General features: G+C 41.1%; 1 long non-coding RNA gene across 1 annotated transcript; it reads right to left on the bottom strand.

Annotated features, from left to right (window-relative positions):
* Positions 1 to 315: 315 nt before the first annotated feature.
* LOC147827407 (uncharacterized) lies at positions 316 to 27,995 on the bottom strand. Its single transcript, XR_015452552.1, has 4 exons — positions 27,846 to 27,995; positions 27,181 to 27,347; positions 5,317 to 5,501; positions 316 to 4,881 (listed from the first exon to the last, which is right to left on the bottom strand). It is a non-coding gene; the product is annotated as an uncharacterized LOC147827407 (long non-coding RNA).

The raw sequence follows: 27,995 nt of genomic DNA, 5'->3' as shown, positions 1-27,995 counted from the left end.
ATTTTTTCGTTGATCAGCTACTTAAGGTTAATGTATATAAAGTATACTTTGTAGGGTAGGAAAGAAATGAGACACATGGTCTAATTCAATGTGCAACCTCCTGGCTTCAGGGTCATTTTCTATTGTAAAATTAGTTATGCAAAATAAGTGAGAATTATCTTACTAAGCTTTATTATGTAGAAAATTGATTTTTCCAGAGTATTTCTATTTATAGTGAAATATTTCTCAGCCTAGACATGTATAACTCATGATCTGTTTTGTGCTAAGAATCTTTGCAAACTTCTCAGGGACAAGGAACACACACACACACTTTTTTCCTTTAAAATCTAGGTTATTTATTGTTGTTAAAATGATTGAATTTTTAAAATTAGAGAAAATGTCATAGACCTAATACTCATGTATAACCTCCATTGTATTTATTTTTTCCAGGCTATTTCTGCTGCATGTCTTTTGCATAATTGTGATCAGATATTACACACAAAATATAATTACAGAGCTTAAAATTTTTATGTCTACATTTTCTTATTATATTACTACAGAATAATTTTAGGAAACTTAGAATTTTAAAAAAGAATAAAAAGAAAGCACAAAGGATACAAAATACATCCACCAAAGTTAAAGAATATATTTTGATTATTTGTTTAGAATCTTCTTTGTTTCCAACCCAATTGAATTTATACTATATTTCACAGATTTTTAAACATAATTTTCACAGAGATATTTCATAGAAAGGACCTGGACATGTGATTATTTAGAAAGGGGTTAGAGACTGACTAACAGTCTGGTTTCTCAATATTTTTCAATTTTTAAAAACAGACATATTATATAATGTGATTTTTAACTGCAAAAACATATGAAATATTCCTGACAGTGAATTAAGACTCGAATGCTTATCTGAAGCAGCATTATGTCATTTAGTTCTTATTCTCCTTGATTCTATGTAAGAAGGAAACAATTTCCCACCTTAGTGATTTGCCTATTTCAAAGTACCTAACATGCCACAGTTGATCTGGGATTAGCAAATGCAGAGTTGTGTATCACCAGTTGTTTTGTGATAAATTCCACTGAACTGTAGGGTGTGGATAAAGAATGTAATATGAAATTTTTTCTAATATGAGAGACAATAACAAATGATAGTATGGCCATAATACCCACCTCCTTGGTGTACTTACTATTTGTTAAGGACTATGTTAAGCACTTCATGGATATTTATCGCTTGCATTCACTCGTCCACTCAATAGAGTGAAGCTGCCTGCTAATTGCTGGAAATGCAATAATGAGAAAGGAAGCCAATATGAGATAGATATTGATTTGGTCTAGTGGAGCACAGAGATTAGTGGAAAGACAGATTGATCAAATGATCATGTTAACAACTGAATAATTGCAGTCTATTTGAGACTGTGAAAGAAAAGCCCACTGCTTTGGAGTGTCTATAGCAGACAAACCTCAAGACCAAGGATGTGTGGAAAGCTCTCTGAGGAATAACCCTTGCTGGCATGTGGAGAGAGAATCAATGAAGTGAAAAAGAAGGAGACACAGGAGCAATGTGAAATCAGGCTCATGCACAGGGAGATTCTAGACCAGGCAGGACTTACAGCCTCTGTGGAGTCTTTGCCTTTATTGTAGAAGCAATAGAATTTCACTGGGGAGATATCAAATATGGAGGGTATCAGTAGACTTCTACATGTTTGAAGATAATACTAGCTACAGTGTGGTGATGGGATTGAAGAAGGGTGGAGTGTACATGAGACAAGTTGAACTAGGCAGGTAGCAGCAGAGATGGTGAGCAGTGTATGGTTTCAGGGAAATTCAGGGGGAAAGTTGAGAGTTTTGGGAGTTCTGTTCTGGATTGATCCTGGGAGTGTGGCAGGCAGGTGATGAAGAAACATGGGGAGAATGAAGTACAAAAGAGAAGCAGAAGGATGGGCCTTTGTTAGGAGATGGAAGATAACTGTATCAGTCAGCTTTTCATTATTGTGACAAAATACCTGACACAAACAACTCAAAGGATAGCAGGCTTGTTTTGGCTCACTGTGTCAGAAGTTTCAGTCTGTGGTCACTTGGCTCCATTGCTTTTGGGCTTGTGGTGAGGCAGAACATCATGGCAGAGAACATTCGGTGGAACAGAACTGCTCAATTCATGGTAGCTGTGAAGCAGAGAATGATGGAAAGAGCCAGAAATAATGGTCCCTAAGGTCATGCTCCCATGATCCACTCCCTTCAACTAGCCCTCATGTTTTAAATTTCCATTACCTCCCAGAAATGCCACCAAATTATGATATCACCGATTGATGAAGTCAGAGCTCTAATAATCTAATCACCTCTGTCTTAGTTACTTTCTCATTGCTGGGACAAAATACTCAACACCCAGAAGTTAAAGGAGGAAAGCTTTATTTCAGCTCACAGTCTGTAGAGGTGTCATTCCGTAGTTGTCTGGCTCCACTTCATGGCAGCATGGCAGAGGCGCATGGCAGAGGTGAAACAGTCCGTGGCAGGGTAGGCAGGAAGCAGTGAGACTTTCTTCTTTCCCTTTTTATTTCATGGGCTATTTCACAAGCCTATTGGTTGGTACCACCCTACACCTAGGGTGGGTCTTCCCTCTTCAGAGGATCCATCATCCTTACCCAGAACTATTCTAAACTGGACTAATCCAGTCAGTCCAGTCACACACCCATGATCCAGTATTACACACCCTGGATCCATTTACTACCAAAAGCTTCACCTATGAGTGTATGAGGCTTTGGAGGACATCTATATATAAGCCATAACACCTTCTAAAAGCCCTGCCTCTGAGCATGAGACTCTTGAGGGACACTTCATATCTAAACCATAACATTACCCTCCAATTTTCCCTTGATTAATGTTTTCCTTTAACATGTTTAGGGAACAGCACACTTCCCAAAGTGAATAATATAAAGAGATAAATAGGAAATAAATTTCATGAGGGGAATAACATATTCTCTTGAACATATTTTGTTTTGGGCCCTAATTAGCTCCGGTCAATCAACATACTCCGTCTCTGGACCCCAGTGATCAGTGAGAAGTGAAGGTGTAGAGCCAGTATAGAGCCACTGAGAGACAAGGAGATGTTTATAAGTGCTTAGGAGAAAAGAAGGCTCCCTTGAGTGCTCTCCTGTTCCCTGCAGAGGGTGGTGTGAGTCTGAGGCTGAGGACTGGCAGGCAATGCCCAGTTCCAACAGGGCCAGCAGGTGGAGATGTTGGAGGACTTGTGTACAGCAGAGGATGGAGGTGTCACCCAGGGAAGTAGAGGCAAGAGAACAGGCACAAAAGGCCTGTTTCTCAGGGCTTTATAAATAAGGGACAAGAAACCCAACTCAAACAACAAATGCCATCTGCTATGCTGCAGCCTGCTCTTTTTGTTGTTGACTTTTGTTTTTGGTTAAACAATACAAGAGTGTTTGATTAAACAACAGTTTTATTAAACAAACTCAAGAAATGCACTCAACTCAGTCCTGAGGTTCATGGAAGAGAATAAAAAGCCTGCTTAAGAGGAATGCCTGGGGGATAAAATCCAGTGGGGAAAGCCAGGTCTCAGAGAAGGGAAGTGCTCGCTGAGCACTTGAGCACAGGCTGGGAGTAGAGGACTGCTAAGCCTGGAGGACAATTATATAGACATAAGGGAGGGATTCAGAAGGGTTCAGAGGCACAGAGAGCAGGCTTGGGGACAAGGGCTTTCCCCAGCCCTGTGGCAATATGGGTACAGGGCAGTGAGGAGAGTTTGTAGTATGGTTAACTGTTAACAGATAGGAAACCTACTGGGGAGAACTGTTTGACAGAAATGGTGCCGGCTGCACGCAGAAGGGCATGTCTCACTTCATCCAAGACAGTGGAAACCCATTGTCCTGGCTTAGTGGCCATAAGTGGACAGGGAGTGCACATGGTCCCTGGGGCTGGGAGAAATGAATCTGTTGAGATCCCTGCTAAGCACTGTTGGTGCAGAAGGAGGGAGGGCTCAGGAAAAGTGACCTGCTGGGCTGTGGCTGCTGTTTTTCTTGTCAATTTTGTTATCTTTGATCCACAATCCTTAGCTGCAATTGGGAAGCTTTGAAAAACTTTGAAAGGGATTGTTTTGTTTTGTTGTTGTTTTGCTTGCAAGTCTGCGGAAAACTCATTTGGCAGCAAAAATCACCCCAAATTTACAGGAGATAATCTTTGTCTTTATAGATCCCTCTGAGAGCAACAGTTCAAACATTTTACTTTAGAAAAATATTACTTCATTATAGGGTGTTCCCTAAACACTGGTGGGGATATTTGACAATACAATGTTACAAATGCCGAAAATATCTGCATTCTGAAGCACAAATGGCTGTAAGTATTCTAGAAAGAAGATTATGGGAGCATATTATAATTGTCAGTTTCACATTTAATATTTCTGATCCCACTAAGGTTGGTGCTATTATTATACTTCGGTATTACACGTGAGAAATATTATAAATATCATTATTCTCATATCATAAAAACTAAACGATAGAAAAGTAAGCAGCAGATTCAAAATATGGACACGTGTCAATGTACTTCTAAAGTCCAAGCTGAATTTCTGTTGGTATTGGCTCCTAAGGAAGTAGCTGACTTTGTGGCTTCTAGTTACCTTGTTACCACTATTGCAAAAGAGAAAGGTGATAATCCATGGTTTCCAGGCCAGGTGTAGTATAAAGAAAGTTGAAACAAGACCTCTTCCTACACCCCTGATCTTTCTAATTCTGGTACAGTAGACATAGAGAATATTAGGGAAATTTCAGCTCTCAGGGTGCACTGCTACCCATGCTCCCTCTATCTCTAGCAGATCCTGGAGGATGCAATATGAAACCATCCACAATGAGCCTTTTGCTTCTCCACGGCCACAATTCTTGGAGCTGTGGTCTGAAAAAACAGAAGAGACAAATTCCTAGGCTGTTAGTTGATTTTTTTCCTTTTTTTTTTTTTTTACCGCAAGTTAAGTGACATCCTGACATTTCAGCATTGGGAGTTTTCACTGTTTTTTTTTTCTATGTTCCCCACCTATTTTATCTTGAGCTATAATGGAAAGTTGTGCCAGTGGCTAACTGGATGGTATTTGAAAACAGTTATCTCATTTTTTGAAACCCTCCTTCGCCCAAGGGTCTTGGCATGATGCCTGATACAGTATATATCTTGAATTAGTGCTAGTTAATCAATTATTTCATTTTTCTTTTCTGAAAGGGAAAATTTTTATCAGCCTCAGTCTCTCCTTTCAGCCTTTGTTAGCCTCCACATTCATGGATGCTAAGTAAAAGTAAACCTGGGGAACAAACAAAACGAAGCAAGTCAACAACTCACCAGGAAGTTTACCTGGACAGTTTTCATTTTGAAGCAATGAATCCATTTATGGCTTCAGAATGGGAAGAAGCACAAGGTTTGCTGATAGATAGGAGTTGAAATGGTGTGCCAAGTAGTTGAGAATGCTGAGGGCGGATTGGTTGAGGGTGTTAAGCTCATCGCAATAGTCCATCTGATCATTAGCCCTGTGACCACAGACAAATTATTTGCACTCTGTATGATTTGAACTTGGCTTCCTCATCAACAATATGAGAGTAATACACCTATCTTGTTGTGTTTAAGATTAAATTGAGCTAATGTATTTAAACCCTTTGGCTAGCACTGCTTCTGGCACATGATAAGCCCTCAATATGAATTTGCATGCCGTACTAATTAATATCATGCTGTGCCTGCAGTCCCTGCCTTTTTGGAACCAGGGACCAATTTCATGGTACAGTTTTTCCATGGATGGAGGTGGGGGGAGGTTTCCGGATTAGAGTCTCACAAGGAGCTCACAACCTAGATCCCTCACAGGTGCCGTGCGCAGTAGGGTCCAGGGTCCTATGAGAATCTAAGGCCCTGCTGATCTGACAGGAGGCAGGGCTCAGGTGGTGAAGCCAGAGATGATGAGTGGCTATGAACTCGGATGAAGCTTGGCTGGCTCACCTGCTGCTCCCCTCCTACTGCGCAGCCATGTTTAGGTTGGGGGGCAGGTACTGTTGATTTATCACCTTCAGTCATTTTCAGGAGTTCAGAAAAGTGACTTAAAATTTTTCTGAACCTTAGTTTACTTAACTATAAAGTAGGCATGATCATAATTCGTCACCAAGAGGATGCATGGAGAAATAAGCATGATAATGGGAGTAGAAGAACCTTATAAACTGTAAGAACCAAGGTTGGGGGCCTGGGAATGATCTGCCCTAGGTGCAGAATCAGGGGCCACTGTCTGTAAAAAACAAGAATAAAACCAACTAAAATTCGATTGCTTTTTGTTATTTACATTTGCTGACCATTCTAATAAATGTGAATGATAAAATACCCTCCTCCAAAATTAAAAACTAAAACTTTCTTTGACGTAACTGTTCTTGTCATTACTGTTAATAGTTTTGTGATATATTTGCAAGGTTGATATTAGTACATTTTTCCTTATTTATCCTTTAATAGGCACTACATTCTATAAGCAAGGGAATTCAGAAAACTTCTAATTATGCAGTTGAGCCCAATGTACTCTTAAGGTGACATTCATTTCTCCAGTTCTTGCATTAGTGATAATAATTTTGTCATTTTAGGGAAGAGAACATTAAATGATCTGTTTTAGATGTCAAAGATGCTAGGTTCACCACTGTTAGTAACTTCAAAAGTACCTTTTGACATGATCATAATTCACCAAACCCAACAGCCTTTTCTAGTTCTCCCAGATTCTTGACTCAATAAAAACTGGTGTCACTTTGACCAACTGGCTTTCTCCTTTTAGTCTAAATTTCTCACTTGGAGAAGGGGGGTATCAGCAATCCCTGTCCCTCAGCACTGTGTCAGGAACAAAGGGACAACACAGTCCAGTGGCTGTGCATGGCAGGCTTTCCTTACAAGCTGGGTAGCTTCTTCTTTTTTTGCCCATCTGTGCAAGAAGGAGTTGGACTTGCCAATCCCTAAGGACCTTCCCAGCTGGAAATGTCCACAACCCTATGACCATAATACATAAACATTCAATGATGGATCTCATTCCTAAGTAGCCACTTCCTCTACCTTGGAAAAACCCATCTCTGAGTGTTTAGATGTACTCAGCAGTTCCTTCACTCTTGTTCCTGGTTCCACAGTGACAATACCCTATGTGGATTCAAAGGTTAAATGCCATGGCTACTCGGCAAATATACTGCCACTACATATTAATTACGTGATTCCCATAAAACAGGATAGAGTTTCTTGGCAATTAAAAATATGGCATTTGGAATGTATGGGAAAGATTTTTTTTTAGTCTCTGCATGAAATGAGGCATCTGTTATATTGCCATGTTGATCACTCTATATTCCCTACTCCTCATATTAAGTTCCCACTTTAAGAGACTCTAGGGACTCCACCCAACTCCAGATGCCCCTGCTAGGCCTCCACTTCTTTAAAGAGCATTGTCTTTCAAAGTTAGAACAAACAAGTTTTAAATATTCATCCTTTAAAAGCCGAGTTAAAGTTCACTTTATTTTCTTTGAATTTTGAATAAAATCATTGTTTTCTTTTTTTCCCAACTCTAAGATGACTGCAATTCCATGAAAGGAAAAACAAACATTTTTATGGAAATTTTCCAAGTATAACTCGTGGGTGATTCCCTCCTTATTGGCGACAAAATGTCTTTACTTACTTTTCATTTAGCCCTTATGAACACATGCCCACACTTGTGATGAAGATCCTGGTATTATTTTCATTACCTACAAGGCCTCAGGGACTCGGATGGGTGCGGAATCAGGCTATCGAGTCTGGGCTGGAAATCCCACAATCACAATGCTCCTCTTCCAGAATCAATTTGCCAGGCAGACACTCCCACAAGTTGATAAGCTTGGTGAGGGCTGTCAGTATCCTTTATCCTTTCCCCAAACCATAGTACACATAGTAACTTCTCTTCTCAAAAAATATTTGCCAAAGAATGGAAGGAAGTTTGGCTTTTTATCCAGAATTTTTACAAATAATATTTCTTTTGATCAGCACATCAGTTCTTCAATACTGCCATATAATCCTCTTGGTAGAGATGAAGAAGTAGAAGTTCAGGGAGTGGAGCAAAGATTTCAAAGCTCCACTGGTGATCAGAGGTGATGAAAGATTCAAACATAGTTCTAGAACTGACTCATAAGTTCTTCCTAATAAGCCATATTGAATTGCTCACACTAGATATTACTAAGGGCTCTGTACATTAGTTATTAATAAGTGCCCTTCCTATACCTCTAACAGGAATCTAGCATTTTCCCTTACACAGGTGAGGAGACATAGAGGTCCTAAGAGGGCCAAGAGAGCTGTAGGATCCCAAGACAAGGACAAATAGGCCACAGTGCTCCTGGATCTAACAAGCAGAGGACCATGGCCAAGACAAAGGGTTCCTCAAAAGAGCCACACAAGGGACACATTGATCAGTATTCCAAAGAGATGATCAGCCAAACAAGTAAACTTCAAGGGCCAGCAGGCAGGTCTTTGCTGGGCCACCATGGGATCACATGGCATTTCTTTACATAGAGCACCATCTGAGAGGTGAAAAGGGGAAAAGGACCTCCAAAGACTGAGCATTCATGAGAAAAAGACTAAATCACTAAAAAAGCCACAGCAAAAGTAACTTCCACCCTTAAGGTAAGGTTCTCCCACACCTCACCACTAACAGAAGGATAAGGTTTGTGCTCAAGAACAGAGTCACTATAGAAAATAAAGGAGGCTGTGTGTTCCCTTCACAGCTGAGTTGTGGTACAGAGTTCAGTCCCCTTATGTACTTAAAGATGACATTTTCAAAATCTCATTGAGAATTTATCAGTTAATTCCTACACAGCATAAAACAAAAGTGAAAATTATTTCTTTAGAAGATCTGGAGATTTGTTTCTTGCAAATTATTGCATAGTCACACAGAGGGTATTTTTGATTGTCTACTATAAGTTAGGCACGTAGTAAAGAAGAAAAGGTAGTGAATTTGCTGTTAAAAGTGAATCCGAGGAGTTTAAAAACCGGTCCAAGGTCAAATAGTTAATACGTTGTAGATCCAATATTGAACTTTGCTCCTGATTCCAAAGTCCATATCCTTTCTATCTCACCACACTAGTTAAACGTGGACTATAAAAATGTACAATTTTGTGCTGATCAATTGACCACTCTTTACAAAATAAAAAAAAGAACAGATGAACACATTCTATTTAATGAAATTCTAACCTCCCTTAAAGAAGTTTTGAGCCTTACATCTATGTATTTGTGTCAACTGGTTAGTGGTGGGGATGGCATTGTTCCAAGTAAATAATACTGAGGTCGGAGCAGTGTTTCTCAGTATGGTCCCTGGGCCAACAACATCTGCCTCACTTGGGGACTTGATGTGAATGCACATTCTCAAGCCACATGACCCAGAGCTATTGCGTCAGAAACTTTGGTTTTCAACAAGCTCTCTTGGTAAATAATGTACATAGCACAGTTCGAGAACCATTGTTCTACAGGAAAGGGGGCGGTGCCAGTTCTCCTGAACCTCAATCTACCCAGGAATTCTTCTCAACAGAGATCCAAGAAATACTACTCATGGTTCTGATCAGTGCTCAGAAGGAGACCTATTTGTTAATTATGGGCACCTCAAAAACTAATTCTATCAATGAAACAATGAGTTTGAGAGAGAGAAAGTGACACAGACAAGCTCACAGAGCAAAATCGGATCAGAAATAGAGAAGAATCCAGTGCAGTCCTTCCAAATATCACAATGGTGACTAAAGTAGTGTTTCCTAATAAACAGAGCTAGAAAAGGGAGAGAGGGGAAGGAGTTAATAACTTTTATAGGGCAAAATGTGGGATCTGGTTTAGGAACCAGCACAAAACCAGGGGTTAAGGAGCAATCTGACACCCAGGTTGGGACTAGAATGGGCCAGTGAGAAGCAAGGGAGGCAAAGGAGAAATCTGAGCTGGATTTGGAAGGCCATCTTTTCCCCTTATCCTATTTGGAAGGCTGCCATCTCCCCCAGATCCTGTCTCTGTTATGCCATTTGGATAAATTACCTTGCTCCACGTCTGGACCCTCGTCTACCCACAGCTGCTAGATCTGATCTCCATCCATCTTCACCCAGGCCAAATGCCCAGGAGCTCTGGCGGGGCGGGGGCGCTCCAGCCCACAGTAGTAACGAAAAGCAGGACCTCCGGCACCCCTGCTGCTGATCAGAGTCAAGGAACATGATCACCTATTCATTGTGAAATCACCAGGTGTGGCTAAGCAGGTAAAGAATGTTTTGCTTCATGACCCGGAGATCACCATCTTTTTTTTAGAAAGAGTTGTTGCTGTGTTCTTTTGTCTGGTTTTGGTTTTGGTTTTTTTGCTAAACTAATCCCATGTAAAATGTTTGTTACTTAACTCTGTATTAGTAGAAATAACTGGATTTGTTTCACCTTTGGTCCAGAGGCTACTGATTTCATCCCTGATGTAATTTCCATCACTTCACCAGCCCGCTAAGATACTTACTGTCTTCATATTCCATTGTTACATGTGTAAATTAAGATAATAATTGAGGTCATTCCTGCACTACCCACATCATAGGTTAAGGTCGAGTGAGATAATGGTTTTGAAAATGCTTTGTAATCTGCAATCTATCACCCAGATAAAAGCCATGTATTATTATCATTACTTCAAATTTCCTTCCTATCTTCTGGATCACCATTTAATAGTACATTGATGGCTACATCTTGGAATTTATCATTAACAGGAAAAGTCCCACCCCACACATTTTTAATTTAAACATACAAATCTCTGACTCCAACTTCTTACCAGCCTAGTTTTCTTTTCTTACATCTACCACACATAATTAGTTTATCTTATCAAGACCCTCTAGTTCTTTGATCCTCTATTTATTTATTTTTCACTATCAGTCTCCTCCTGCCTTCACTTCCTTCTGTATCCACTGGAACTACTTTGTCCATTACTTCAGTCATTTTGTTGTCAATGTCCTCTCCATCCCAGTCTCTTGTCCTTCCACGATATTCTCCCAGAAACCCTCAGCCTTATGTCAGTATAACTGTCATCTTCTCTTGCTTGCTGACTACTGTTGAAAGAAATCATACAATTGGATGGATTGGTGCCACTATGAATTTATGATCTCCAAGTTTAATTGGGCTCGTTGCCAGAGCAAATATTCCAAATATTTTAAATCTTAGTCTGCTCAAGGCACCACCTTAGTTGCTGCTCCCTCTTCTCTTAGCAGATGTTAAACTAGTTGACTCCTTAGAAAGAAGACTAAGGTTATCAGATAAGCACATGAAAATGGTCCTTGCAAAAAGCACAAGCATTAACATCTATATCTACATCCATTCTTCCCTGCTGAGATTCTGTAGATGCCCTTGTCCTATTCAAAGCATATCCCTCCAACTGTTCCCTCAGTCAACACTGACATGACTCCTCTAATATCTTCCTTGGATATTTCATCTTTAACAGATAAAGAAAAAGAAATAAAAGTAACCCTATGTCTCTCACTAGCATTAGTATTCATGGTGCTGTCTTTCCCAACTTTTCCCATGAATGATCTATGATCATTGCCTTCACTTCTCAAATTACCACTCATCTCTAATCCATGAACATCTAGTGGTCTCTACTACTTTATTGGATCTATTCTGATTAAATCTATCAACCATTTGCTCACTCAGTGAACACTTTGCTGCTGTGTCTCACTGATGTTCTGAATTCATCTCCTTATAACTCCTTCTTTTACTGGCTCTGAGACGTGAGTGCTTGCTGGGTCCACCTGACCCAGTGTGATATTTCTTCCTTGCCTCTCCATGGAATTCTGAATTTCCCAGGGCTAATTTGTCTTTGATTTTTTTTTTTTAAAGAAATTACTATTTCCTTGATGATTTCATCTGATTCAGGCATTTCATGGTGGTGACTCATGATTTTATTTTATTTTTGTACTAGAGATCAAACTCGGGTCCTTGAGCTTGTGCAGCAGGCGGTGAAACCACTGAGCTAAATCCCTGGCCCCACTCATGATTCTTTCACTGATAATGATTCCCAATTATGAAATCCACACCTAATGCAGACAGTCACCCAAGTACTGGACAGTTCCACCTAATCAGTGTGTCCAAATGGGGTTCAATACCTCCACTCCATATCTCACTTTCCTCCTGGGCTCCTTAACCTGGAGAGTGGCATCACTAGACTTGTGATAACAATGGAGGTATTTTGGCCCCTCTCTGTCCCGCACTTTGACATGGCATTAGCCCTCAAGTCCTGTCCGCATTTCTTTTCTCCATCTTCTCTGCCTCTGCCTAAGTTCAGGTTTTCACTGTCCCTCCTATGGGCTGCTGCCATTATTTCTTTCTTTCCTTCTGTACTAGATTCTTCTAATGCATTTATCATGTTGGATTCATCTTTCCAAAACACAATTATGCATTCCTATCATTTATTAAGCACTAGCTGCGCTGCAGAAATTATGCTAAACTCTTTACATTCATGACTTCATTTGAGTCTAGGAAGGAACAACCCTAGTGAGGAAATACTGATATTGACATTTTTCAGGAGAAAAAACATTTTAGAAAAAATTGTATCCAATCCCACAAAGCTAATAAATGAGCAAATCGGCAAATAAACCATGGCCTACGTGTTTCACATCCATCCGCTAAGATGTCTTTCCGTAGTTCAAAGGATAAGCCTGACCCTTTGATCTTCTATCTCCCTAGACATCCACCTCATATTCTAGATTCTCATGAGTGCCTCTACATGAAACCTGTACCTCTCCACCTCCTCCCACCCGAAGAACTGCCTGTTCTCTCTTCTGAACTTCCCCTGAACTCTAGAGACTTCTATCAGAGCACTAGGACAATCTCATCTTGTTTGTTGGCTTCTTTCCCACAAGATTCTGTGTGAGCTTCTTGAAATCATCTTTTCCCCGGGACCTAGCACCATTTTGGCAAGTAGTACATAAGGTAGTGAACTCAATCCATGGACTTCTCTTTTTGCACTAGAACAGCATCACTTCTTTCATTTACATATTACCTATGGTTGCTTTGTACTACAATGGCAGAGTGGAGTACACAACCAAGAGTGTATGGAATACAGTTCTGAAATATTTACTATATGGCCCCAAAGCTTGTTGCTCGTGACATAAAAATGTTTGATTAATGTTGAAGAAACAACAGATTGCTTTCAAGGCTGTCTGGATGAAACTATGAATAACTGAATGATTATTAAGTACAATACCTTTTCAAGAGGGGAAATAATATATTTTTTAAAAATTGGATGTGAGGAAGCATTTTTCTTTTTTTTTCATTGTTTATTGGTACATTTTAGGTATACAATACAGTTACATTTATTATTGGGATCTTGTACCTTTACATCATGTATCTTGGTTCTTAGTTCTTATTTTTTCCCCATTCCCCTGCTCTCCCTTCACCTATTTACAAAGACTTTGTTTCCATTTTTTCCTTTCTCATATTTTTTCTTTTCCCTTCTTTCCTTTCTCCTACCCCTCCCACTTCCCCTACCTCTGTAAACCTTTTCTTCCTATTTCACATTATCAACTATACATTTTGATCCTTATTTACACTTTTAGTTTCTCACACCAGAGAAACTATTCTGTATTTACACGTGTGTCCTATTTATTTCACTTAAGAGTATAGCCTCAATGTGCATCCATTTAGCTATAAATCTCTCTAGTTTCTCATTCTTTATGGCTGAGTAGTACTCCATTTTATAAAAAATATCACATCTTCTTTATCCAGTCTCCAATTGATGGCATTTGGGCTGTTTCCAAGCTGTAGCTATTACAAACTGTAAGCAAGCATTTTTCTAACAATTATTAGCAAGCTACTAGCTTTCTTAAACTAAGTTTTCTCGTCTGTGAAGTGGACATAATCTAATGAAGGATTGCTCCAAAATGCAAATGGAAAAATGAACCTGAGAGTCCATTGTAAAAACAAATAAATGTGGTGACATGCAGGAGTTGGCTTTGAAGTCAGCAACCTAAGTTCAAAAACCACCTGTACCACTTCCATCTAACAGCTATATAACTGCAAGCAAAGCTTGAATTTTTAACCTATAACTCTCCTAGATCTCTAAATTTGTAATGATATACATGTCATATGAGTTGATGCAATGATTAGACAATATTTTTAGTAGACCATGTGAGTTGAAATGCCTGCTCTAAAACTTACCAGCTATGTAAGCTTAGGCATATTAACTTTAATACATTTCTTCATTTCTAGAATTGAAATGATTTCAAACTCATATACTTGTGAGAACTAAATGAAATATGAATATAAATGTCTTAGGACAAACCCAAATACACAGATAATACTTGCTATGGACTGAGTGCTTGTGCTGCCCTCCAAACTGATATGTTGGAGTGCTAACTTCAATGTACCCTCATTTGGAGGTAGGGTCTACAAGGACATAACCAAAAGTAAAGGAGGCCGTAAGGATGGGACCTTAATCTGAGAGGACTAGTATCCTTAGAAGAAGAGACACATGAGTTTCCCTGTCCCTCCTTTCCTTTCTTGAGAGTGTACCACTATAGCAAGGAAGATATTCATAACCTGAAAGAAGAGGTCTGCATAGAAATAAACCCTGGTGGCACCTTGACCTTGGAATTATAGTCTCCAATATTGTAAGAAAAAAAATTTTGTTGTCTAAGCAATTCAGTCCATAGTATTTTGTTATGTAGATAATGCAGTAGTCAATAAATGTTATTTTTTATCATTGTCACTGTTAGATTGTCATAGGATCATTATCATTACTATTGTAATTGGCAGAGTGCAGTCACTAACATATTAGATATTTGATAACTTTTATCTATTAGTAAAATTCATATTACATAAAAATTATCTGGACTGCTTACACCAATAAACATTCTCCAAGTTTCAGACAATCACCTGTATAATTGAGACAAATAAGATCTTGTATTTAGAAGAGCTACCTGAGAGGAACTGAACAAGTGGTATCCTCCTACCCCAACTTCTTTTTAAGGAACAGAAATGAAATACAGAATTATGTTTGTCTATGGCCAACTGGCTAGCTCAGATTGGAACTGTCATTTACATCTTAGACAAACTGGGGCCTCAACTGCAACCTAACTGAGTCTTAAAACTAACATGGAAGCAGGTATCAGGTGACCTAGATTTGAAAAGAAACTGTGCCACATCCTGATCATGTGAGCATGACCTAGATATTCCCTCATCCATGCCTTGATTTCTCAGATCATCACCCAGGGATTTTAACACTCAAGGATCTGCTGGGAGACTGATAACGCACACAAGTGTGATGGGTAAACACGCATTAATAAATGAACTATGACAAAAGTATGGGCAGGAAAGTCAACATGATGTGCTGAAGCATTTGGGCAGAGCCCCTTTAGCAACTGTAAGGAGCCATGGTCATCGCTGGCCTTAAAGGGTTGGGAACTGGACCTGGAAGGAGCTACACCTGGGATCTGGGGAGCAGGCCACCCGGAAGGAGATAAGACCTTCAGAAGAGGTGCCAGCCAGCCCACAGTCCAATAGTGTGGAAGCCAAAGAAATCAATAACTGGACCTGCTTCTCTATCTGTTGTTGCTTCCCATCAACGTTACCCAAGCAAGTGGGGAACAGGAGACACAGGAGCCCATTGTGGGGTTAGAGCTCAGTTTCTGCAGCACAGAGCAGGTGAAAAAGGTGAGCATAGATCAAGAGGGGCAAAGAAAAAAGTCCAGCCTTAATGATCATTACTCTACCTACCCCGTCAGAGTTGTTTTGAATGGGCGTTGTCATTTATGGCTTACTTAGAAAACATAAGACACTGAGGATATTTCAGAAGTAGAAAACTGTTCTTACCTGGCTCATTTTACCATTCCATCAACATATAAGATAGAAATTCTCATTCTCTCTTTTGCCAAAGAAATGCACAATGAAGCTCAGAAAGGCTGAATTCCACCCAGCCAATTAGTGTTTAAACTGATCTCTACAGCTCTAAAATCCTCACTGCTTCAGGCCACCTCTTTTTATATGTGAACACCTCAGCTAAGCTCAAAGGAAGCCCTTATTTCAAGAGACCTGGGTACTTTCTGCACATCCCTTACCCTGCTATCCTGGCAGTGTGATATTATGTACAGGGAAGTCTTATCAGGGCCCTTTAATGAGCTGCAGTTATTTTATTTACCCCTGCAGGCCTCCCTGGGACAAATGCTGAATTTGTTTTTCAAGTCCTCCCAAGGGGGAGAGGTGGCCAAGCCCAGTCTATTTGGATAAGGGGCGTGGAGGCTTCCCTAGTACATCACACCCGCCTAGATAAGGGCCGCAGGATGCCACATAACCTTCTGACATTTGCCAAAGCACAGCTGAGTAGTGGAAGACCGAGTGTGTGGGTGTGCCTGGTTAATCAGGCAGAGCAGACTAAACAAGCCCACATCTGACCGTTTCCTTCCTCTGGCTTTTTAATGAAAGTGCTTTGTATCCAAAAGTGAGAGAGTGAAAACACTCATTTGTTCATTCATTTAACCTTCACTGAGTACCTACCCCAGGGCAGGCTTTATGCTGGGTACAAGAGGTGAAGAGATAAAGAAAGCACATTTCTCCACCTTAAGTTCAAGTCTAGGGGGACAAGACAAACATAGACAATGAAAATGTAAGCTAAGGAGCACTTTGAGCACAGCTTTCAACAAGAGTCAACTCCTCTGTCTTACCGAGAAGCCCACTGTGGGGCTGGGTTTCACAGTCAAAGGAATTTGTCCAAAGGAAGATAATAATTATTGTGACAATTCTAATAAGAAGCTGACAACCTTTCACAAAGCAAAGCATAGGCTAAGTCCTTGGTACCCTTTGTCACTTATAAATGAGTACTTCCACCCTGCTTCAGAAACAACGAAATGGGGCAGAAGCATAGCAGGTCCAGATCCCACAGAGATACTGAAGGGCAAGAGGGGGCACCATGCACTCAGGGACCCGTGAGAAGCAGAAACCAAACTGGATCCCTGAAGAAAGGCAGAGGAGCTACAGCTGAAAGAAGAGCTTGAGCTCAGGTATGGAAAGGCCTCGTTCTTTCCTGGGAAGCCATAATCAGATTTCTGACTTAGAAATATTGTCCTGGCAAAAGTGAGGAGAGGGCTGGGGATTTAGCTCAGTGGTTTCGCTGCCTGCAAGGACCGCAGTTCGATCCCCGGTACCAAAAAAAAAAAGTGAAGAGAATGCTAGAGGCAGATGGAAGGCAAGGACACAGATCAAAAAGCGGTTGACTTCATCCTGACATGAGACATTTGAGACCTAAGCAAGGAATGTACTTAATGAAGGTAGAGACTGAAAAATCAAAGTGAGCCGGAGGAACATTCTGGAATGGATGCCTAATAAAGTGTGCCTGTGCCATCACAGGAAAGCCCTTCGGGACCTATCTGAGAGCTGCAGGTGGGGCCTGACTACAGAGATCAGAGGCTCTCTCCTGGATCACACGGGCCTTCCCATGCTATGGCACAGGCCCTGCCCACCACATCACAGCACTTCCCTGCTGAGGGTGCAGCCTTTTCTTCTCCCCAGTGGGTTGTTCTGGAATATCTCCCAGCGCATGGACAAGATCCAGCCATCTAGGAAGGCCGACGGGAAGAAGCCCCTAACAATGAGCACGTGTTCAGGGAAAACCCCAGTGATTCCTTGAAGGCGCTCAGGCAAAGCAAACCTTCCCAATCGCATGCCTCACTGAGCAGGCAGATTGTCTGAGCAGGACCAGGAGATGAGAAAAAGCAGGATGGAACAGCCTGCAATTCCCAAGCAGCCTTTGAAGCAGAAGCCAGAGAACTGCCATTAGCAGTATGGCCTGCTTTGCTCCATGTGCCAACACCAGGCAAGGGCAAAGGACAGACTCGGCAGGGTGCTCTCTCACGGGAGACCCAGTTTGTCAAAGATCTCAGTCCATGTTAAAAGTGACCACACCAATTCCAACGTGCTGCACAGGCTCATCTGGACCCTCTTGGCCAACTGTCTGGCATCCCAAGAGGCTCTGCTGGCTGGCTTGCATTTTCTCCTTGCTAACCACCGACTCTCTGAACCTCAGCAGACAGAAGGCTGAGCTCATCTTTACCTCCCACTGACTCCTGCTCCTCAGAGAGGGAAGCCAGCAACAGGAACAGCACAGCCCTGAAGACCAATGCTGCACTGTGCCTCTCCCCTGTTGGCCAGAGTTTGCTCTGAGCCTACAGGCAACAACATACCCCATCCCCAGGTCCCTGAGCTTGTAGGACCTCATTTCCAGCAATCAGTATCGCAAGGGCTTTGTCCTTCTCACAGGAGGGAGAGTATGTTAGGAGGTCACATGGGTTGCAGGAAAAAAGCATGACACTACAATAGCAGGACCAGCAGCTTTGAAGACGCACCATGCGTAGGCACCTGAGAACTTGCAGACTCAGGCTGGGGCAACTACACATCAGCTTTGGTTCTCAGTTTGGGTTACCAAGAAAACAAAAGCCTGAATCAGAGACCCAGAGGCTGGCGGTTTATTTGACAGCAATCCCTGGAAGCAGAAATGAGGAGTGTGATGAGTGAAGCAAAGAAAGGACAATCAGTAGAAGGCACATTGGCAAGGTTGCCATGACAAGCTGAAAAATAGTGTCCTGAAAAATGCATGTCCTGTCTTCCGCAATTACCCACCGGTCAGATGAAGACTGAAGCAGTTATCCACAGGCTTCTCTGGCCCCACAGCCCTTTCCCTCACTCCTAGTTCCCACACAAGGCTGTGCCCAGGACACTGTTTTCCTTTCCTTAGGATGGCCTAGAGAAGCAGGTTCTAAAACAGGGATTCAAGGGAAAGTCATTTCAGAGGTGATGTAAGGAAGCGCTCTGTTATGAGTTAGATCTAAAGTGTTCCCCCACAAAGCCTCCAGTGTCTGGGAGTTGATTGGGCGGTGAGAGAGTGCTATATTCATCAGTGAGTGCCCACTAATGAGTTCATAGCTGATCCGCTCTTAGGAGGTGGGGCCTGGCGAGAGCTAGGTTCCTGGCAGCGTGGCTTGAAAGGTTGCATTCTTGTACCGGGTTCCTCCTTTCTTGCTCTGCTTCCTGGATGCCATGGGTTAAGCACCTTTGGGTCTGCTCTGCCCCTTTACCATCCTGTTTCTGCCTTGGAGCCACAGGACCATGGACTGAAATTGTGAGCCAAAATAAACCTCTTCTCCTCTAAGTCATGAGTGTTGGGGATTGTGGCCCAGGGATGGGAAAGTGGCTAAGATGTTCCCCTAGGAGAGCAGGGATTTGGTCCTGGGAAGGAAGGAAGCTAATCAAGGGTATGTTAGCAATAAGTCACTCCGCTAGGTAACTTCGGCTTAAACTTCCTAGGAAGCTGAATCAGCAGTCTAGAAACATGCCTCAGAGCTATCCCTGGGGAGCCCAGGGGCTGGAGGGGCTGTATCCACCACTTCAATCAGTCATCCTCTCAGCTTTGAAGCCTGCCTCCAGGTTTGTGGGTAGATGTTAATTCCCTGGCCTCCCAGCATTCCCAATATATGGAGTTAGTGGGGTCCATGTGTTGGAGAAACACAGAAGGCAAAGAATTATAGCTACTGGCTTTTAGCAATGAGGTCAGAAAAGCGAAGGCACATAGGTATGACGCTACCCCATGGTATGCTGGACATCAAGCTAAGGAGTTTGCACAATTTTGAAGGCCCTGCCTCAAGAAACTGAGAGACAAGGACTCCACAGAGGGGTGATCTGAGCTGAGTTGAAGTTAGAAGTGAGACAGGGCAAATGGAGCGCCAAGTGTGTGTTCAACATCATCACTTATCATCAGACACACATAGGTTGCCCAATATGCATGTATAAATTAACTTTTTAAAAGTAGAATACAAACTTTTGAGAGTCAAGGTCTGCAACTTAGGTATTTGTGTGTGTTTGTGTGTGTGTGTGTGTGACAAAACTTGGTATCTAGGAACAGTATGCTTTTTCAAGGGGATTAAAGCAGTCCTGCACGATCTTATTCCCTTCTCTAGCTATAAAGTTGTCTTCATATCTCTACCTTCCTTTCTGTTGATCTATCAGTCTATTGAGCTATTTATCTACACTGATCTTATATCTGTTACTTTGCATCTTGGAAATAATGAGATGTCTCCTTTCCCTATTAAAGTGGACCCCCTGCTTTTTTTTTTTTTTTTTGGTACCAGGGATCAAGCTCCGGACCTTGTGCTTTAGAGACAGGTGGCAGAACCACTGAGCTCAATCCCCAGCCCTGGACTCCATGCTTTTGATGTTGCTGACTTCACTCCTCCTCCAGGAATCCCTACTCCTTCAGCCATCCTTTCTCTCAAACCTCAGGTATAGCAGGCATTTGGGTCAGAGGGGTACCCTGCAATCTGGACCATCCTACTCCATTTCTGCTCTTCCCTAAGCCTCAGAGTAGTCCTAAGATGGCCTTGGGATACAGGGGAAGACTTGGAGTGAGATATCAGTTCTGGCTCACGCAGGGCAGCCAAAAGATTTGCATCCCATCCAGCTTGGCAAGCGACTCCTTCCTGCATGATCAATTGTGTAACACTAGCCTGGGAAACAGGGCACCTGCTCTCTCCTGCCCTTAGGTCCTGACAAGCTGAGGACAAACAGGAGGAGTTGGTGGGACTGGAATGAAGCGTGGAAATGCCCTAGTCATGCCCAGCACACGTTTTATCTTCAGCTTCTCTCTCTGATTCCAGGGTCTGCCATTTCTTAAGACCCAGCTTAGCCTTCCGAAAATGAATTGCTCCCGATAAAAATTATTTGGATTCCTTTATATAGAGCATTTCTGATGGCCTCCATGGAATCTAGGAAATTAAATGGCTCAAAGATGTAGAATATGGATCTGAGATGCACAATGGTCTTTCTGCTACATTTTCCTCCTCCTCAAATCCTCTTGGGGACAAAGGTATAAATTAATGAACAACTCTACATTATTTTTAAACAATTAATTTATGCAGGGTAATTTTCTTGCCTGCTCCATCTCTTCCCCCAATCTAATTCCTATTCCCCTACTTGCCACAGACTCTCCTGCTAATGAGCTGAAACTATGTACTTAAATATTCATGTGTACTTGTAAAATACACATGAAAATATGTAGTGTTTGAGTATGTACTTGCCTTTAATTTATATAAATCGCATGTATTGTAAATTGTATTCTGAGTTGTACTTTGTTAATCAACACTGAGAGTTTTAGCCAGTGGCAGGGAGTGATATTTGTTGTATTTATTTTAATTTTTTATCTCAAATGCAGCAAAACACAAAAGGGCACATGAACTTGAAAAGCCCCATATATGGTCCTCTCTAATACTATCTCTCCTCACTAGAGAAATCATCTGAACTAAACTTCATGTAAATCACTTTCTGTTTGGTTACTTCATCTCTGTATTTCTATTACCTCTGGTTTGGGTCTTTATGTACATGAATCATATAGCATGTATTCTGTGATTTGTTCTTTTAGCTCAACATTGTCATTTTTTAGGGTTTATTATGTTGATGGTGGAGCTGTAGCTTATTCATTTTCATTGATGTAGAATATATTGCAGTGTGACTATTTCTTAATCTGTCTATCTACCATAAGTGGACATTTGGATTTGTTGTTGTTATTGCTATCTTTTTTTTTTAACAACATCAACTTATTTTATTTTATTTGTGCGTGTTTGCAGTACATAACATTTATATTCCTTATGTGGAGTTGGCACACAACACATCTTAATTCCTGTTTTCATCCCCTATCCCTCCCTCCCTCCCCATTCCCACTCTGCATCTCTTGAGCCCCTTCACCTTTAGGAAAGATTTATCTTTCTACTTCCTCTGCTCTTTTATTTTGCTCTTTATGAATAATTTGGTTTCTCATATAAGAGAAGCCTCAGGATATTTAAGCACATGTCTGATTTATTTCACTTGTGCTGCAAGGAGCGTGTCGACTTTGCTTCCATGTATAATGGGGCAGGAAACTGACTAGGGAACAGGTTAAGAATAAGAATCGCTGAGTCAGAACAGCTGAGTGGTGTCTGAGTGGTGGCAAACTGCTTTCAGAAGCCAGCTCACTCACTCACACGCTGTTCCACAGGCTGTGATCATGTCCTTCTCCACATCCTCAGCCACACTGACGCGTCTGCCTTTATACTGTTGTTGATTCTGGCAGCCAAGAAGGATTCATTGGAGTTCCAGTGAGGAGTGAATATCATCCTAACTGCCAATGAGCCTCTTTTCAAAGCTTCACAGGACACTCATGGTTTTGTGTGTGTGTGTGTGTGTATGTAAACTCCTGTTTGTATTTTTGCCCATCTCCCCTTTAAGTTGTCTTTCCTCACAGATTTATTGGAGTTTTAAATGAATGGGTATGTACAGGTATGTGTGTGTGTTCTGGCCACTAATCCTTTGTCATGTACATGTATTCCAAATATCTTCTTCCTTTCTTCTTGTTTTGGGGTTTAGCTTTAGCTCTGTTATGCTATCTGTATTGAATAGATACAGCTACTATTATTTAGGTAGAATTAACCAATCATGTGAGTGCTGTGTCTTGCATAAAATATTCTTTTGCTGTGGTCATTAAGATAGTCTTTTATATAAAGTAAATGTTAAAGTGGTATGTCATCATGGCTTTGCTCATGTTATTTACCTTCTCTGAAATTTCATTTATGAAATATTTGTGCCTTGAGGATTTTGTGAGTTACACATGATGAATGTGTGTGAAAGAATCTAGCAAAGCACACCCCACATATTTCAGCATTTCTTCATCCATTGGTGCATAGTCCTGGCTGTATGTTTCAAGGTTGTTAAATTTTTGCAAGTAAATTTCATCTTACATTTAATTTATTCATTATATGCTAGACATTTTGTTAAGTGTTTTATTGTTTACAACAACTCTTTATGGTAAATAGTAATAACACTGCATACATGAAGTAAATGAAACTGAGGAAGACTAAATTATTTTCCTTGGATCTCAAAATCACTAAATGGCAGAGCCATTGTGTTCCCTGTCCGCCTTTCTATGAAATACTTTATAGGAGGATCTATCTTCATTGCAGGACCCTGTAGTTTTGGGAAATAAATTGTATCTGTAAGTGTTTAGTGTGTGTTTGAGGGTGTCCAAAAGAAGAAGGCAAAGGTAGGCTCTATAATTTGCTGCTTTTCACTTTGCAGAGCATGAGATAAGGTTTTCTCTGGCCTCCGTCCTCCATTCCCCTAAACAGAAGCAGAATCTCTTTAAACCACCCATTGGCTAAGGGATTGCTCTGAGTCCACAGCCCTTCTAATTTGCATCCCAGAGGACTTGCTCATAGTTTAACCAACCACACTGCTCCTCTCCAAAGAATTCCACATCAAGTGGAACATTGCTCAGGTCACAACCCACTTGGATCCACAAGATACCAGAACCCACAAGATACTGGAACACACAGCATGCTGGAACCCACAACAGACCTGGACCCCGGTGATTATCATCAAGTCAGAAGGTAACTTTGAGTTACCCAGAGCATGAGTCAATGGGGATCAAAGCTCTATTTCTTTGCCTTTCCAGACAGGAGTAGAAGCAGGATCTCCCACTGCCACTCAAACTGCCTAGACAACCAAGCCACTCAGTAACCACTTGCTAAAGCTAACACACTTTTGGCTTTCAGTTTCCCACTAGATGAATTACAGCATAGTGTACATTGAGTTCATTCAAATCCCTGCCTGTTAGATTTAGGGGGACCTTAGCAATCATCTACGCACCTCCACTTTATGGCCTGAAGGGGTCCAGGTTCGAAGGCTGCATGCATAGGAGTAAATCCCTTGGCCTTATCTGCATGTCTTTGGCTGGTGGACACTGTATGATTAGGTTTCCCTAGCCTATTAAACGAAGATTTTTTTTTAAAAAGTAACCTTTCTTCATTATAGGGTTTTATGAAAAAGTTAAATAATAAACCTGATGATGATCTGCTTTATTCCAAGTATAAAGTTATATTTGTAAGAGAAAAAAATACAAACATTTTTGTGGCTAAGTAAAGGATTTTAAAAATTCAATGTTAAGTAATTTTTTCTTCAAGATGCATAATGCAAAGCTAAATACTAGTGATTTGTGCATTTTTCTTTGGGCCTATGTGAACATTAAGAAGCAAATATACAGTAATGGGGGGGGATTTAGCTCAATGGTTCCGCTGCCTGCTTCACAAGTACAAGGTCCTGAGTTTGATCCTTCGTACCAAAAAAAAAAAAAAGAGTTTGCAAACAAAGAAACAAATACACAATAAAAAATAAATACGTAAATACAGTATTTCCCTTTTAACTATTTGCCAGTTAGTCTATGGTCTACTCTACCCACTGTTTCCATTCATCTTTTTTTTTTCCTGCTTTACTCTTGTAGTGAGGTTTCTTTTTCCTTGCTTCGATGAAATATGCCACCCTTGTGTCTATAAATGGAATCTGAATTTGATCTGTTTCTAAAATAAACTATTCTAAAAATCCTGGTGAAAAAAACCCCAAATACACAAAGCATGTGGCAGATTCTACTAAAATTAAGATGAGAAAGCTAGTAATTCTGTTTTAGCTGTCTACATGGAATGTAAATTCCACTATTCCGCCCTACCCACACCTTGGAAGATGCTGCTGATCAGTAACAGTTCTCTTTCTAAATGAGCTTCTGTGTGACTTCAGAATCCTCAGCACAGCATTCCAAGAAGCCACAATTATTTCCTGAAAGTTTTTAAATAAGTTCAAGGCACATTCCATCATAAATTTTATCATAAATGCTTGTAATAACATTTGTTTTGGTTATCTTTTGCTACTTCAATCCCCAGTACCATGAAAGAAAGAGAAGAGAAAGGGAGGAGAGAAAGGAGGAAGAAGGAGTAGGAGAAGAAGAGGAGGAGGAGGAGACAAAGAAAGGAAGAAAAGGAAAGAAGGAAGGAAGGAAGGAAGGGCCTTATTGCAACTGTTTTAGTTTTCCATTGCATTATAGATTATCCTAAAATTTAGCTACCTAAGACAACGTTCAGCATTTATCATCTCACACAGTTCTGTTGGCCCAAAATTCAGAAGGTTAGGTTTTCAGTGACAGAAACTCTAGGGAGACTTCTGGGCTACATACAACATTCAGATAGGGAACATTATCTACAAAATACAATCCGATTCCTACCAGGATAAGAAGGGACACAAAAATATCACTTAATGACAGTATTGCTGAAATCCAGGCTCCCTACCCTGGAGTCAGAAAATGTTCCTTGGCTGGGGACAGGTTCCTTCCCAAGTGGTGGACTCACTATTCTCCTCAGCTCTTCACTCTAACTCTGAAGTCTATCTACCTTTCTAAAAGACCCTTCTTTTCCCAAAGGAAATGGCTTGTGCTTGTATTTGAGATTTCTCCAAAATTGTGTACTTCCTGCTTCCTACATGCCTCTCTTCATTTGTAGTATCTCCATCTCTTTCAGTTCAAATTACCAAAATTCAAGTTATCAGTATGGTTGGCGTTGTAAAAAGTCTTTGTAAAATGCTATAGATTTCTCATTAATCTTTTTCCCCAAAGCTAAATCCATAAGTTCTTTTGAGACTGACCTCTTTCTACTTGAGAAAATTCAGACTTCTTTTGGACAACACCACTGAGGTACATAGAAGCCTCTATGTCTAAAAAAGACTCGGCACTTTAAATCTTAGGAGATCTTAGCAAAAGATATTACCGCCACATTCTTGATTCGAATTGACCTTGTTAAATAGTCTTTTCCAGCTAGAGGCAAAATATAAAGCAATTTTACTTTCCAACTGAGTAAAACCTGTCCTTTTACTTTTTCTCCAGATTCTGCTTGCAAATGTTGCAGTTCCCTAGCTAGCTCATCTCTCTTCCCACACTTTTTTTGTTTTGTTTTATTTTGTTTATTTTTGGTACTGGAGATCGAACTCGGGACCTTGCACTTGCGCGACAGGCGCCGGAACCACTGAGCTAAATCCCTGGCCCTCTTCCCACACTTTTATACCCAGTTTTAACGTGCCATTTGGCATTTCCATCCTTTGCCCTCAATGTCTCCTTAGACAGATTTACCAAGTTCATTAGGTACGTTTTCTATTGTTCAAATTACTACAGTTCTGACCCTTACATGCCAACATTTGCCCACTCTTTTTGTCTTTCATAGCAATTCCCTTCCTGGCCTTCAGGCCTCTCTTCTCTCTTATGTCTCCAGCTTCAGTCCAAAACCAGTGTCACACAGTTGAGATTTCGATTGTTTTAACTTCACACTTTTAGTTCCCAATTTATTTTAGTTTCCCACTGCTCTATAACGTACCATCTAAGAGTGACTTAAAACGACCATTGCAATTATTATCAACAATTTATGATTTCTCCCCACTTTACATTTTAGTTAGATGGCTCCTTCGGTGCTTCTTGGAGAGGTCACTCATATAAGTTCAGTCTGCTGGTTCACAGTGTGACCTGGAAGATCTACATCAGCCTCACCTGTCCAGCATTTGGGGCTGGCTGTCAGGTAAGAATAAATTGATTTTTCTGGACTACAGGAAATTATGCCCCTGCAGGACATTTGGAAGTGTACAGGTGGCTTTGGTTGACATAAGTGGGTGAAGCTTAATGCCTTTTATAAATGCAGGCCACAGATGTTGGTAAACACAACTAACCCATCAGCCTCTGATGACACTACGTCATCTGGCCTCAAATATCAATAGTGCTGAGGCCGAGAAACGCTGAGACAATTGCCTCAATATGCATTATCTTCTTTAATCTTCACTGTAACTGTATTAGAGGAGTGTGATCTTCATTATTTACAAATGAGGAAAATGAGGTTAAAAGAAGTTAAGTAACTTATGCCAGATCTCACAGTAGGAAAGAGAAGAGTTGAGGCCTAAACACATACACGTCTGAGTTCCTAAATATCATACTGGACGTGTACAATGCACTACACTTATTGATCTTCATAGAAGATCAGATTTTCTAAATATTAAAACCTCACTCAGGCAGCAGTCCAAACTTTCCATCGTTTATTTCTTCTTCCGCCCTTTCCTCTCTAGCCTAACTGCTTCTCCTGGAAACAGCCCAAGGTAAGGATTAAATGTGACTGTTTTACTTAGGACTCACAATCACATGACTGCAAAACCAAGCGAAAGGAGAGTGAGAAAGAGAGGGTGGGAGGCACAGCTTTGTGAGGGCTTCAGACCAGGCTGTTGGGGGGATGGTGCTCCCCCAGGCTACCGGAGGAAGGAAGGGAGAAGAACGGCATTTGCCAGATTCCTCACATCTCCTGAATGCCACTGTTCAACACTGACCTTCCAGAGCTTTACTCCTCGACACCCCAGGGCTGTGGTCCCCAGCCTCTCTAGCAGGTGTTTACGAAGCCAGATCTCACGCCTGCAGCTTGGTCTTCATCTGAGTCCAGAAGCACTGGGAGGCATTCATGATTTCAGGCATGCTGTCATTGTCTCTGGAAGTTTAACTGTGGGTTAAACAGAGCTAGTCAGTGGCAGCAGTGGAGCAGAAGCAGCAACTCCGGACTCAAGAAACAGGTGACATCAAGAAAATAAGAAGTGGGGCATGAATGGGCCCGATACACTCTTCAACTTGCCACCCCTACTTCCCAATACTACGGTGAAATTTTTCTGGTTTGGATGAGCAGAAAACCCAAATCAAACTGGCTAAATGAGTAAGGAAATCCATGTTATTGTCTCCCATAACCACAAGTCCAGATGGTCAGCACTTTCAGATTTGATTCATTTCTATGGGTCCAGTGCCACTGTCCCTAAGATCTCTGGACTCAGTCACCTTCCATGTGCCAGCTTTGTATTCAAGTTACCACTGACATGGCTGCAGTGATTCTATACTGCATACAAATACACCCAGGGCCACATAACAATACCCAGTGGAAGACATAAACTGTCCCTCCATTTGGTTCTCTCCTTCTAAATAAAGAAGCTTTTCCTAAGGGGCCACTCACCTCAGCAAACATCCCTTTGAGATTCTTGTTTCCAAGTTAAGGAACACATCCATTCCTTGGCAATCCCATTACTGGGACTTTAAGCACATGGATTAGATGAAGCCCAGGTTTCTGAACCAACAAGAAGGAGGGATCACCATGACAGAGTAA

Source organism: Heterocephalus glaber, unplaced genomic scaffold (genome assembly GCF_053883595.1).
Source record: "Heterocephalus glaber isolate CG9 unplaced genomic scaffold, H.glaber_assembly_v1.0 deba00001447, whole genome shotgun sequence".
NCBI lineage: Eukaryota > Metazoa > Chordata > Mammalia > Rodentia > Bathyergidae > Heterocephalus > Heterocephalus glaber.
Note: the sequence above shows the minus strand (reverse complement) of the source record. Positions and strands in the feature narration are given on the sequence as shown.